This window comes from Oryctolagus cuniculus, chromosome X (genome assembly GCF_964237555.1).
Source record: "Oryctolagus cuniculus chromosome X, mOryCun1.1, whole genome shotgun sequence".
In the NCBI taxonomy this organism is placed as follows: Eukaryota; Metazoa; Chordata; class Mammalia; order Lagomorpha; family Leporidae; genus Oryctolagus; species Oryctolagus cuniculus.
Window position 1 is genome coordinate 55231957 of NC_091453.1, and position 14530 is coordinate 55246486.

General features: G+C 41.2%; 1 pseudogene; it reads left to right on the forward strand.

The window, feature by feature from the left end:
* Positions 1-5127: 5127 nt before the first annotated feature.
* On the forward strand, positions 5128-5960 carry LOC127487936 (anaphase-promoting complex subunit 16 pseudogene; annotated as a pseudogene).
* Positions 5961-14530: the final 8570 nt, after the last annotated feature.

Consider the following 14530-nt stretch of genomic DNA (forward strand, 5'->3'; position numbering starts at 1 on the left):
TCTGGTTCAGAGACTACAACAATGACTGGCACATAGTAGACACTCAGTGAGCACTTGGTGGTGAATGAATGAAATGGCAATTCTGTCAAAGATCCTGAAATATATAAAGCCATACTTTCAGTAATGAAGAACAATAATCTTCCATTGTCACTAGCCACGTCCCTAGCAGTTATCAGGAATTAAATATTTCCTTGGGCTTTGTAGGTACTACTACAGAAAATCTAAAAAGAACTTTAATCTTTGTAAACACTTTCAAAGTCTTCATCTGTTCACAAAAGGTCTCATATATATATATGGTATTTATAAATATATAAAGGTCTCTTTATATATATATATATATATATATATATATATATATATATATATATAAAGAAGGGGAATGGGCAAAGGGGAGAGAAAAGGAATAACCAAGTAGGCTATAAGCATCCCTAAAGACACAATCAATCCCAAATACTATAACACCAAACACTGAGATCCTAAAATCTCCAAAATCACAATTTTGATAGAAGAAAATCTCAAATGTTAAAATCCTGAAAACTGCAATTCACATGAAAAAAATGTGTCATTTGTCTGCATTGGCATTCTTAAATCTACTACATCACAGTGCCTGCCCCAAATTCTAGGAGCTTTTAATAATGCAGCTTTAAAGATGCATTTGACTGAAGAAACCAGCAAAGTTATTGACTGGGAAAAAGAAAAATGCTTTTAGTAAATGACAATATTTGTCTATCCTTGAGTTTTTTTTTTAAATATTTTATTTTGATTATTATTTATTTGAAAGTCGGAGTCACACAGAGAGAAGGAGGGGCAGAGAGAGAGAAAGAGAGAGGGGTCTTCCATCTGCTGGTCCATTCCCTAACTGGCCACAATGGCCAGAGCTGTGCTGATCCAAAGCCGGGAGCCAGGAGCTTCCTCCAGGTCTCCCACGTGGTGCAGGGGCCCAAGGACTTGGGTCATCCTCTACCGCTTTCCCAGGCCACAGCAGAGAGCTGGATTGGAAGTGGAGCAGCCAGGACCTGAACTGGCGCCCACATAGGATGCCGGCACTGCAGGCAGCAGCTTTACCCGCTATGCTGCAGCGGCAGTCCCTATCCCTGAGATCTTTTAATGGTGCCAGAAACATCCCAGGAGCTACAAGCAGACCTAGCACCTAGACTGCATTTCTAGTCAAATTCTCTGATAAAAGAATCAGGATCTCCTATGCAAAATAACTCCAAATAATTTTTTAAAGTCTCTGCCTCAAGGAAGTTGAGCATGCTGCACATTCCTAAAGTGTGGCCTGTGCATACTGACTTCCAAGAGTTCACTATGGTGTGGGGGAAGTAGTGTTATGTAGAAAAATGTGGCAAACACTACCTCACTCAAGCAATCCATGTTAACATCATCACTGATAAGTCATATTGATAGCATGCACCTTTAATATGTTGTCAGAAGGATGGCAGTTTTCTCTATGTGGTCAAACTCCCAAAAATCTGTAACTTCAATTCAATAATAAGAATGACACCAGACAAATCTTAATAGAGAAGTATTCTACAAAATCCCTGATCAGTATTGCTTAGATCTGTCAAGATCATCAAAAACAAGGAAAAGGAAAATCTGAGAAACTGTCACAGCTGGGTGGAATCTAAGGTGATATCACAGCTAAAAGTAACATGGCAATCTGGATCCTGGAATAGAAAAATTACATCAGGCAAAATAGAGGAAATCAAAATAATGTATGGGTTTTATTTTAAAGCAATTCATCCATATTGGCTTATTAGTAGCAATACATTTGTTATATTGTCAGTATACAATACTGAGATGTTGATAATAGGGCAAACTGCATGTGGAGTATATGAGAACTCTACTATTTTTGAAATTTTTCTGCAAAACTATTCTAAAATAAAAAATTAATCCAAATTATCATTAGTAAAGTTGCTTAAATTTCATGTATGAGATTATAGTAACTGGGATAAAAGGTTCTCGAAATTATGTTCAGAAGGCAAGCTTGGTTTCAGAACTTAATCATGGGAACTATGTTCTTCTATTTTTTTAAAAAATATTATTTATTTGATAGGACGACAGAGAAGGAAGGAGGATAGACAGTGACAGAAATATCTTCATCTGTTGGTTCATTCCCCAAATGGCTGCAACAACCAGTCTGGGCCAGGCCAAAGCCAGAAAGCCAGGACCTTCATCATGGTCTCCCATGTTGGTGGCGGAACCCGAGCACTTGGGCCAACTTCTGCTGCCTTCCCAGGAACATTAGCAGGAACCTGGATTGAAATCCAAAGAACCAGGACTTGAACTGGCACACTGAGATGGGATGCCAGCATTCCAAGTGGCAGCTTAACCCACTATGCCACAATGCAGGACCTTGGAACTAAATTTATTTAAGATTTCACTCCCCAAATGGCTGAAATGACCAGGGTTGGGCCAGGCTGAAGCCAGGAGCCAGGAGCTTCTTCCTACATGGATGGCAGGGGCTCAGAGACTTGGGCTCCAGGCTCATTAGCAGGGGGCTGAATAAGAAGTACGGCAGCCAGGACTTGAACCACGGCCCTTATGGGATACCAGTGCTGCAGGTGGTGGCTTAACTGCTGCACCATAGTGCTGGCTCCAAGAACTAAATTCTTAAAAGACAGCGAAGGTCTATAGCTCTTGCAGATGACACTGACAGATACTGGCATACTGTTTTGCACTCCCCTGTCACTTTCTCCTTCCCACCTTTTACTGCTGATTAGTTTATAACCTTTGGTGGCATCAGGCCCAAAATCAAAGTCCAATATTATGTGCTTGGCTGACATGTGGTGAAACAGAGAAGACTTCAAGTGGCATGAGCACAAGTTCCCCTCTCCATGCTGCTCCTGTGGATAAAGTCCCCTAGTCAAACAACTCTTCTTACCAAGAGGATCAAGTGCAATTCTTTCTCATCCCTGAGTAGCAGGGTTCACTTCCATGGCGTTCACATAATTATTCAAACAAGGCAATCATATCCTCCCACAGGAACCAGAGGTCACTCTGCTTTTCATACTGCAAAGCCTACCTCCTGCAGGCCCTAGTTGTGTATTCTGTTCCTGAGTGTATTTCTGACATGGACCTGCATGACATGTAGTGTGTGTGGCTGGGAGCATATGCAATCGACTGCTGCCCATCTCATGTGTTCAGTGCTGCATGCCATATGTTCAACCATTACCATGACCCTAGGGCAGAAATCCCTTCCTCAACAAGGGGATGAATAGGAGATGATTAAAATACTTTTATAACATACACAAGGAAAAAGGGCAATAAAAGTATTGATCACATAAGGCAAGGACAGCTATTCCCAAGCAAAAGGTATCTGGATTAAAAAGGCTAAAAAAGAAACAAACAAAACAAAGATAGAAACAGCAGCACATATCATTTGCAAAATAATCCTAAATCCCAGGGGAAAAAAAAAACTCAAACATCAAAACATCTTGAAAACTTTAGTTACAAGCCCTTCACCTCCCCTCCCCTCCCCTCCCCTTTTCCTTCCAACAGACATAAGGTATACTGTGGTTGGTGTAGTACACATCCCTGCTGTAGTCATAGATTGCTAAGGATTTGGGCACTGTTTATCTGTATGTTACTCTGGTAGCTGTTTATCTTCTTGGAAACCTCTGCAGACTTTGGGTGATAATGATATGTATCAATGTAGGTTCAGATTGTGAAAAATAACCAGCTGTAGTGCAGGATGTCAACAGTGGGGAAAGTTGTGTGTGTGCAGGAACAGGGTCAATGGAAACTCCCTGTGCTTTATGCCCAACTTTTCTGTGAATCTAAAAATGCTTTAACAAAATAAAACCTATTACCGAAAAGAAAATCACTAGAGTAATCCAACATCATATTTCAACAGGCAGAAGAAAGAATACGTCGTTTGAAATTATCCAGAGAAGCAGGAAAAAAAGGGAAGAAAAATGAACAAAGCCCAAGAGATTTGTAGGACACAATCCAGCATACTGACATAGACATAATTGGAGTTATAGAAGGAGAAGAAAGAAAAGGAAAGTATATTTGAAGAAACAATGACCAAAAACTTCCCTAATTTGATGTAAGACATGAATGTACACATTCAAGAAACCCAGTGAACTCCAGGTACAATGAACTTAGAGATACATTAGAATCAAACTGTCAAAAGCCAAAGATAAAAAAATCTTGAAAGCAGCAAAATAAGAACTCATTTAATACAACAGAATTTCACTAAGATCAATAGCCAATTTCAACAGCCAGTTTCAGAAACCACTGGAAGCCAGAAGGCAGTAGGATGACAAATTTAAAGTGCTGAAAGAAAAAAATTTCAACTAAGAATTCTATGTCCAAAAAACTCTTTCAGAAAAGAATTAAGATAACTCACATAAAGCTAAGAGACTGTTGTGAGGAGACCTGTCTACCAAAGATGCTAAAGAATGAGAGAAACTGAAGCTATATGAAGAGTAAAGGACACTGGTAAAGGAAACTACACAGAGAAATACAAAAGCCAGCACTGTATTTCTTTTTTTTTTTTTGATCTCTTCATTTTTTCCTACACAGTTTAAGAGGAAAAATGCATAATATAATGATTATAAGTCTCCATTAATTGACACTCATTGTATAAAGATGTAAAAATAACGTAAGCAGGGAAATGGAGTTGGATGTATTCTGGTAGAATCTTTGTACACCATTGAAGCTAGCTTGCTTCAATTCAAACAAGATTGTTATAAATTTAAGAAGTTAATTGTGGGACTGGCACTGTGGCATAGCAGGTAAAGCAGCCACCTGCGATGCTGGCATCCCATATTGGCGTGTTCTACTTTGGATCCAGCTCCCTGCTAACGGCCTGAGAAAAGCAGCAGAAGATGGCCCAAATCTCTGGGCCTTGCCACCAAATGGGCAGTAGCTCTAAACAGGTATTTCTCAAAAGGAGATATAAAATTGTCACCAAGAACATGAAAAAACGCTCAACCTCATAACCATCAGGGAAATGCAAATCAAAACCATAACGATACTATCTCACTCTAGGAAGACTGGCTATTATAAAAGACAACAGAAAAGAAATCCTGGCCAGGATGTGGGGAAAAGGGAACCCCTGCACACTGTAGATGAGAATGTAACTTAGTGTAGAATTGAGGAAAATTCTATGGAGGTTCTTTTAAAATAGAACTACCATATGATGCAGCAATCCCACTCCTGTAGGGAAATGAAATCCATCTGTTTAAGAGACAACTGCACTCCCATGCCTATTGCAGCACCATTGACAATAGACAAGAAATGAGGAAACAACTTAAGTGTTCATGCACTGGCAAAGAAAGTGGAGAAAGAAAAAAATGTGGGTTATGGCTCTGGCTGGCCCCAGGGGATGGGAGAGTAGGTGGGATGCCAAAGCTCTGAGTAAAGTGAGACTTCTTCTAGCAGTGTCTTCCTCCTTCTCAGCTAGTCCAGTCAGTGGAAGCTCTGTCATTGGATCTGATTTCAGTGCCTCAGACCTTGCTCACCATGGAAAATTCTTTTCATCTATCACAAAGGAGCTGGAGAAATGTTGAAAGACGGCTCTGTGAAATTTTTCTACAAATCTGTTTTCAGCTATCAAGTTGCATCCACGTTTAAACAGGTGAAACAAATCAGCAAGTTGCTCAGATGAAAAAACTCACTGGTTTGGTAGAAGAGCTGGAGGTTGATGAGTGGCTGCTCAAACCCACTGAGCAGCTGCTGGGGTTCATGTTGCCTGGAAGGACACCTCTGGTGCACAGCAAGTGCAGAACCAGCTTCCACAACCACACGTAGATTCAGAGCTACATGGCTGAGTTATTAACTCACATCCCTACTTGATTTCTCTGTTATCTATCCACAGGCAACAAATACTTAAATGTGTGATCTTGCTGGGAAAATTTTTGTTTATTTTTTTTTAAAAGCACAGAGAATCAGATTAAGATAGTCAGTTTCAGAAAACCAGAAGTTTTGGGTTTAAGGATATTTATAAAATTTTCACAAGCCACATAGGACACATGCAAGAATTGGCCAACCAAATTGTGTGTATCCTGTCATTCATACAGTTTCTGGAAATCTTCACTGGTAAAGTCCGTGGTCAGAGTCCGCTGGTTGTATAGTACTTCTGACCTAAAACAGTTCCTTTGTAAATGAATGTGATTTCAACTCAGGACTTGTCCAAATGAGGAATTTCTTTCCTTCCTTCGTTTTTTAAAGTTTTTATTTATTTATTTGAGAGGCAGAGTTACAGAGAGAGGGAGAGACAGAGAGAAAGGTCTTCTACCTGCTGGTTAATTCCTGAAATGGCCACAACGGCCAGAGCTGGGCCAATATGAAGCCAGGAGCCAGGAGCTTCTTCCAGGTTCCCCATGTGGGTGCAGAAGCCCAAGCTGGGACACAAACTGGAGGCCACATGGTATGCCGGCACCGCAGGTGGAGGCTCAACCTACTGTTGCACAGTACTGGCCCTGAAGGATTTGTGAATGTTCAATTTTCTTCTATTTTGTAGACAGCTAATACTATATATTCTTTTTCTAACTTCTAAACATGTCAATTTATGGCTAAACAAAAATTTTTTTTTTGACAGGCAGAGTTAGAGAGAAAGGTCTTCCTTCCATTGGTTCACCCCCTAAATGGCCGCTACGGCTGGCGCACTGCACTGATCTGAAGCCAGGAGCCAGGTGCTTCCTCCTGGTCTCCCATGCGGGTGCAGGGACCAAGCACTTGGGCCATCTTCCACTGCCTTCCCGGGCCACAGCAGAGAGCTGGACTGGAAGAAGAGCAACCGGAACAGACCCCGACGCCCTAACCTGGACTAGAACCTGGGGTACTGATGCTGCAGGCAGAGGGCTAGCCTAGTGAGCTGCAACGCCGGCCTCAAAATACTTTTTTGAATGTTGCAGTACTTATAAGAAACCAGTGAGCAAAATTCTTTTAAACACAGAAATTTTGAGTTTATTTAAAATTGGGAGACTCAAGCAATTCTGTAGCAAGTAAATCATTTAAAATAGACAAAAAGAAAAAATGTGGTAAAAACACACAAGGGAGTAGTACTGAGCCATAAAAAAGGATGAAAACTTGTCATCTGCAGCAACATGGCCAGAACTGAAGGCCATTATTTTAAATGAAATAAGCCAAGCACAGAAAGGTAAGTGCTGGGGCTGGCATTGTGGCACAGCAGTTTAAGCCACTGAATGCGATGCCAGCATCCTATATGCACTGGCTTGAGTCCTGGCTGCTTCATTTCCAATCAAGCTCCCTGTTAATATGCCTGGGAAAGCAGAAGATGGGAAGTGAACCAGTGGATGGAAGATCTTTCTCTCTCTGTATGTCACTCTGCCTTTCAAATATATGTCTTAAAAAAAAAAAAAAAAGGATAAGTATTGTATGATCTCCCTCATATGTGCAAACAGTGATCTCATAAAAGTTAAAAGTATAATCATGGTTATCAGAGTCTGGGGAGGGAATGAGGGTGGGTGGGATGGAGAAAGGTTGATTAATGGGTACTAAGTTGTAATTAGATATGAGTAAGAAGATCGTGGGGGGACAATGTCGTGGCGCAGTGGGTTAAGCCACCCCTTACTAGAAAACTGCCACTTAATTAAAGGTCACGATGATGAAAATAGAAAACTATAAAGCACAGAAATAATTTAAGGTTGTGTTTTTACTAATATAAAAGAAAATTCTGTGATTCATCAGGAAACAGTCAAGATACACTTCTTAGATATTAGTGGGCTCTTCTACCTTGAAGTAAAGTATATATTATGGGGGAAAAAATGGATTTGGGAAATAGGTCTTAGAAAAATGCAACCTACACCGATTCTTTCAATAATAACAGTTTCTGGTAGTATGGACTTTCCTAGGAAAAGAATTTTTTTTTAGATTTATTTATGTATTTGAAAGGTGGAGTTAGAGAGAGAGAAGGAGAAACAGAAAGAGAGAAGGGGAGAGAGAGAGAGAGAGAGAAAGATCGATCTTCCATCCATTGGCTCACTCCCCAAATGGCCACAATGGCCAGAGTTGGGCTGGTCTGAAGTTAGGAGAGAGGAGCTACATCTGGGTCTCCCACGTGGGTGTCAGTAGCTGAAGCACTTGAACCATCTTCTGCTGTTTTGCCAGGCATATTAGCAGGGAGCTGGATCAGAAGTGGAGTGGATGGGACTTGGACTGGCACCCAATACCGTACCTAGCCAGGAAGAGAATTGTTGACGAAATGATCTTTTTTTTTCTTTTTGTCTTCAATTTAATAACATTTGAGGCAATTTAAATTTCGTGAGACTCCTAGAATATTACATTAAGAATTATCCACGGGGCCAGTGCTGTGACACAGTGGGTAAAGCCGCCACATGCAGTGCCAGCATCCTATATGGGCGCTGGTTCGAGTCCTGGCTGCTCAACTTCCGATCCAACTCTCTGCTATGGCCTGGGAAAGCAGTGGAAGATAGCCCAAGTCCTTGGGACCGTGTACCTTCTTGGGAGATCTAGAAGCTCCAGGCTCCGGGCTTTGGATTGGCCCAGCCCTGGCCATTTGGGAGTGAACCAGCAGATGGAAGACCTCTCTCTCTCTGCCTCTTTGTAACTCTGCCTTTCAAATGAATAAATAAATCTTAAAAAAAATTATCCACAAAAAATTTGACAAAAAAGAAACAATATAATGGCAATGACTTTCAAACAGTTATCTAGAAAGCAAGTTAATTGTTCACCTAGAGTAAAATTTAATTTTGAATATGACATCAGTGTTCACATTAATAATATTTAAGGGAAAAATATACTTTGAATTAAAAAACTTTTATCACCCTTCCTGGCCTTTTGTGCCTTGATCATGAAATACAGATTTCCAGGAAAGTGAAGAATAAGATAGATTAAAAATAAATCACCAGGGCCAGTGCTGTGGTATAGCAGGTGAAGCCACTGCCTGCAAGTGCTGGCATCCTATATGGGCACCCATTCGAGTCCCAGCTCCAAGTCCTTGGACCCCTGTACCCGTGTGGGAGACCTGAAAGCAGCTCCTGGATCCTGAATTTGGATTGGCCCAGCTCTGACTGTTGTGGCCATTTGGGGAATGAACCAGTGGACAGGAAGACCTCTCTCTCTCTCTCTCTCTCTCCCTCCTTCCGCCTCTCAAATAAATAAGTCTTGAAAAAAAAAATCAGGTTGCTAGTTGTCTACCTTATTAGAACAATACCTCAAGCTACTTTTTGTCACTTATGGAGATATATTTGTTCCTAATATAAATATTTTCCTTGGAAAAATAATTTTTAAAACAAGACATTTTTGGGTATTAGTGTACAGTAGGGTAGCTATAGAAAAAATAAAAACCTCTATAAAATAAAACTTAGAAGATAAGGTTTGGAATTCTTTCACTATATAGAGATATTAAATGTCTGAGGAGATATATTATTCCCAATTTGACATTGTACCCTGGGAGGCAGCAGGTTATGGCTCAAATGGCTGGGTTCCTGTCACCTGGGTGGGAGAACTGGATTGAGTTCCCTGCTCCTGGCTTCAGCCTGGCCCAACTCTATTTCTGGCATTTGGGGAATGAATCAGGGGATGGAAGATCTCTCTCTCTCTGCCTTTCAAATAAATACATTCTGAAAATAAACAAGTAAACTTTCAGAACAAGATGATTTCACTGGTAACTAATTCTAAATACTTAATAATAATTAATGCAATATTCTTAAGCTCCTCCAAAAGGCAGCAGAGTAGGGATCACTTCCTAACTTACTATATGAGACCAACATTACCCTGATACTAAAGCCAAAGATATAAAATAAAAACTATATTAATAACTTATGAATATAGATCTAACAAAATATTAACAAACAGAATCCAACACACTGAAAGGATTATAGCCACATCCAAGTAGAATTAATTTTAGGAATACAACCGTGTACAACATGGGAAAAAAAAAAATGCCAAACATCAAACAGAGTGAAGGAATAATAAAGAGATGAGCATTGTAACCAGTACAGAAAGAATTTCATATAATGCCAACATCCTGCCAGCATCATGGCACAGTGGGTAAAGCTGCCATCTGTAAAACTGGCATCCGATATGTACGCCAGTTTGAGTGCTGGCTGCTCCACTTTGATCTAACTAATGAGCCTCAGAAAGCAGCAGAAGATGGCCCAAGTGTTTGGGGCCCTGGTACCCGTGTTGGAGGCCTGGATGGAGTTCCAGGCTCTTGACTTGAGCCTGCCCAGCCCAGGCTGTAGTGGCCATTTGGGGAATGAATGAGCAGACAGAAGACCTCAGTCTCTCCCTCATACTCTGTTACCAAGATATATCTTTAGAAATAGAAATTTCTTCAAGATAAAAATAAGTTTATGAAAAAAACCACAGTTAACATTCTTGATGTTGAAAAAAAAAAAAAAAATTAAAGACCAACCAGCTCCCTTCTAATGGCCTGGGAAAACCAGCAGAAGATGGCCCAAGTGTTTGCACCCCTGCCACCCACGTGGGAGACCCAGATGAAGCTCCTGGCTGCAGCCTGGCCCAGCCCTGGTCATTGTAGCCATCTGGGAAGTGAACCAGTGGAGGGAAAATCTCTCTTTGTCTTTGCCTGTTACTCTTTGAAAATAAATAAATCTTAAAAAGAGATAAAGAACATAAAGGATGTCAGCTTTCATCACTTTTTTTTTTAAAGATTGATTTATTTTACTTGAAAGAGTTACACAGAGAGAGGAGAGGCAGAGGCAGACGCAGAGGCAGAGGCAGAGGCAGAGAGAGAGAGAGAGAGAGAGAGAGAGGTCTTCCATCGGCTCGTTCGCTCCCCAATTGGCCACAACCGCCGGAGCTGCGCCGATCCGAAGCCAGGAACCAGGAGCTTCCCTTGGGTCTTCCACGTGGGTGCAGGGGCCCAAGCACTTGGGCCGTCTTCCACTGTTTTCCCAGGCCACAGCAGGGAGCTGGATTGGAAGTTGAGCAGCCCCGTTTCTTTCTTTCTTTTTTTTTATTTGACAGGTAGAGTTGTAGACAGAGAGAGACAGAGAGAAGTCTTCCTTCTGTTGGTTCACTCCCCAAATGGCTGCCACAGCCAGTGCTGCGCTGATCCAAAGCCAGGAGCCAGGTACTTCTTCCTGGTCTCCCATGCAGGTGCAGGGACCCAAGTACTTGGGCCATCCTCCACTGCCTTCCTGGGCCACCGCAGAGAGCTGGATTGGAAGAGGAGCAACCGGGACTAGAACCCGGTGCCCATATGGGATCCCGGTGCTGCAAGCGGAGGATTAACCAAGTGAGCCACGATGTTGGCCTGCAGCCGGTTTCAAACTGGAACCCATATGGGATGCTGGCATTGCAGGTGGTGGCTTTACTCACCATGCCACAGTGCTGGCCCCCATCACTTTTATTCAACTTTGTGCATGTTCTACCAAGAGCAATTAGTCAAGAAAAAAAGAACGTACAAATTTCATAGGAAGAAGTAGAATTATCTTTTTGCATAGGTGCCATAATCTTACATGTGTACAACTGCAAAGGATCTGCAAATAACTATCAGAGCTGGTAAAGGTAAATGAATTCAGTAAATGTGAAGGACAGAGATCGACACACAAAAATCAGCTGTATTTCTATACAGAAATCAACAATCTGTAAAGGCAACTAAGAAAGTACTTCCAGGTACAATGGTAAAAAAAAGAAAATAAAATGCACAGGAATAAATTTAGGCAAGCAGGTGCTAGACTTTACATTGCAAACTTAACTGTCAATATTCCTAAAGCAATATACATACCAAATGAAATCTCTATGAAAATCTGAATGGTCTTTTTTTTTTGCAGAAATGGAAAAAGTGATCTTTAAATTCAGAGAATTTCAAATGACCCCAAATAGCCAAAACAGTCTTGAAAAATAAAGTTATATGACTTGTATTTCCTAACTTCAAAGTTACAGGAATCAAAATAGTGTGATACTTCCTGCAAAAAGAGACCAATGGGATACGATTGAAAGCCCAGAAATAAACCGTAAGTCCATGATAAATTGCTTTTGACAAGCATTCAGTGAGGAAAGTAGAGTCTCTTCAACAAATGGTGCTGGGACAACCGAATTACCTACATGCAAAAGGCGAAGTTGGACCCCCATTGCATTTAAAATTTAATCCCAAATGGATCAAAGATCTACATGTAAGACCTATATCTATAAAAATCCTAGAAGAGGGGCCAGCATTGTGGCACAGTGGGTTAATGCCCTGGCCTGAAGCGCCCGCATCCCATATGGGTGCCGATTCCAGTCCTGGCTGCTCCTCTTCAGATCCAGCTTTCTGCTATGGCCTGGGAAAGCAATAGAAGATGGCTCAAGTTCTTGGGCCCCTGCACCCGCATGGGAGGCCTAGAAGAAGCTCCTGGCTTCGGATTGGCGCAGCTCTGGCCACTGGCAGCCATCTGGGTTGTGAACCAGTGGATGGAAGACCTCTCTCTCCGTAACTCTGTCTTTCCAATAAATAAAATAAATCTTTAACAACAACAACAAAAAAATCCTAGAAGAAAACACAGACTTAAGTGCTCATAAACTTGGGTTTGGCCACAGATTCCAGCTGCCACACTAGAAACATAAGACAAAAATGATAAATTGGGGATCATCGAAATTAGAAACTGTATATCTAAGGACACTTTAATATAAGCGAAAAGACAACCTACAGGATGGAAGCAAATACTTGAAAATCATATATTTAATTAGGACCTATTATCCAGGATATTAAAAGAACTTTAGCAATTCAACAACAAAAAGCCAAACAATCTAATAAAAATATAATACACCTGAGTTGTCATTTTTCCAAAGAATATACAGTCACCCCTCAGTATCCATGGGGGATTGGTTCCAAGATGTCCAAGAGATACCACAGTCTGTACTCAATTTTTTTTTTAAATATAAAATGGCATTATATTTACCTATGACCTATATACATCCTCCTGTATAGCTGCAATTATCAAGAGTATCTGTAATACTTAAAACAACATAAATGCTATGTAAACAACTGATATACTATTTAGAGAATAATAACAAGGGAAATAAGTCCATATGTTTAGTACAGATGCAGCTTTTCCCCAAATTTGGTCTATCTATTTGGTTGAATCTGTACATATGGAACCCACAGAAATGGAGAGCCAAATGTATATAGACAACAAGCACATGGAAATATGCTCATTGTTTTTAAACTTTAGAGAAATGACAATCAAACCCACAATGTGACATCACGTCACACCCCCTACAATAGCTAGAAGAAAGAAAAATAAAAGAGGAGCCGGCACTGTGGCATAGCTGGTTAAAGCCCTGGCCTGCAGTGCCAGCATCCCATACAGAAGCCGGTTCGAGTTCTGGCTACTCCACTTCCGGTCTAGCTCCTTGCTAATGTGCCTGGGAACATTTCTTTGTGTAACTCTTGACTTTGAAATAAATAAATAAATAAATCTTTAAAAAAAAAAAAAAACTTTTATTTAAAGAGTTACAGAGAGAGGTAGACAGAGAGAGAGAGAAAGAAGTCTTTCATTTGCTGGTTTACTCCCCAGTTGGCTGCAATGGCCAGAGCTGCACTGATCCAAAACCAGGAGCCAGGAGCTTCTTCTGGGTCTCCCATGCAGGAGCCATCTTCTATTGCTTTCCCAGGCCATAGCAGAGAGCTGGATCTGAAGAGGAGCAGCCGGGAATAGAACCGGTACCCATATGGGATGCCGACACTGCAGGTGGCAGCTTAACCCACTATGCCACAGCACCGTCCTGAATAAAATAAAACAAAAAATAAATAAATAAAAGGAAACTAACAACTTTCATTCACTGATAGTAGACATGTAAAATGATGCAACTACTCTGAGTAAGTTTAGCGTTTCCTTCAAAAGTTAAATATAGAATCACCAAATGTAATGGTGTGAATGTTCGTACCTTGCAAAATTCAGGTTGAAATTTAGTGGCCATTGTAAGGGTACTGCGGAGTGAAGCTTTAAGAAATGATTAAGCTGAGAGGGTTCCACCTTTATGAATACATAAAAATGCTATTATGGGAGTGGTATCCTGTGGTTCCTTCCACACAGCAAGAAGCCTGGACGTTAGACTTGTCTCCAGAATGGTAATAATTTCCTATTTGTTATAAATTACCACCCAGTCTGTGGTACTGTTATGGTAGCACAAAATATAAGAAGCCATGTGACCCATAATTCCAGTGCTAAGTTTTAGAAGCAAAGGATTAAGAACAGGTGTTCAGGCCAGCACCGCGGCTCACTAGGCTAATCCTCCGCCTGTGGCGCCGGCACACCAGGTTCTAGTCCTGGTCGGGGCACCAGATTCTGTCCCGGTTGTTCCTCTTCCAGTCCAGCTCTCTGCTGTGGCCCAGGAGTACAGTGGAGGATGGCCCAGGTCCTTGGGTCTTGCACCCGCATGGGAGACCAGGAAGAAACACCTGGCTCCTGGCTTCAGATCAGCGCAGCACTGGCTGTGGCAGCCATTTGGGGAGTGAACCAACAGAAGGAAGACTTCTCTCTGTCTCTCTCTCTCACTGTCCACTCTGCCTGTCAAAAAAAAAAAACAAACAAAACAAAACAAAAAACAGGTGTTCAAGCATAAACTCTCATATACAAATGTT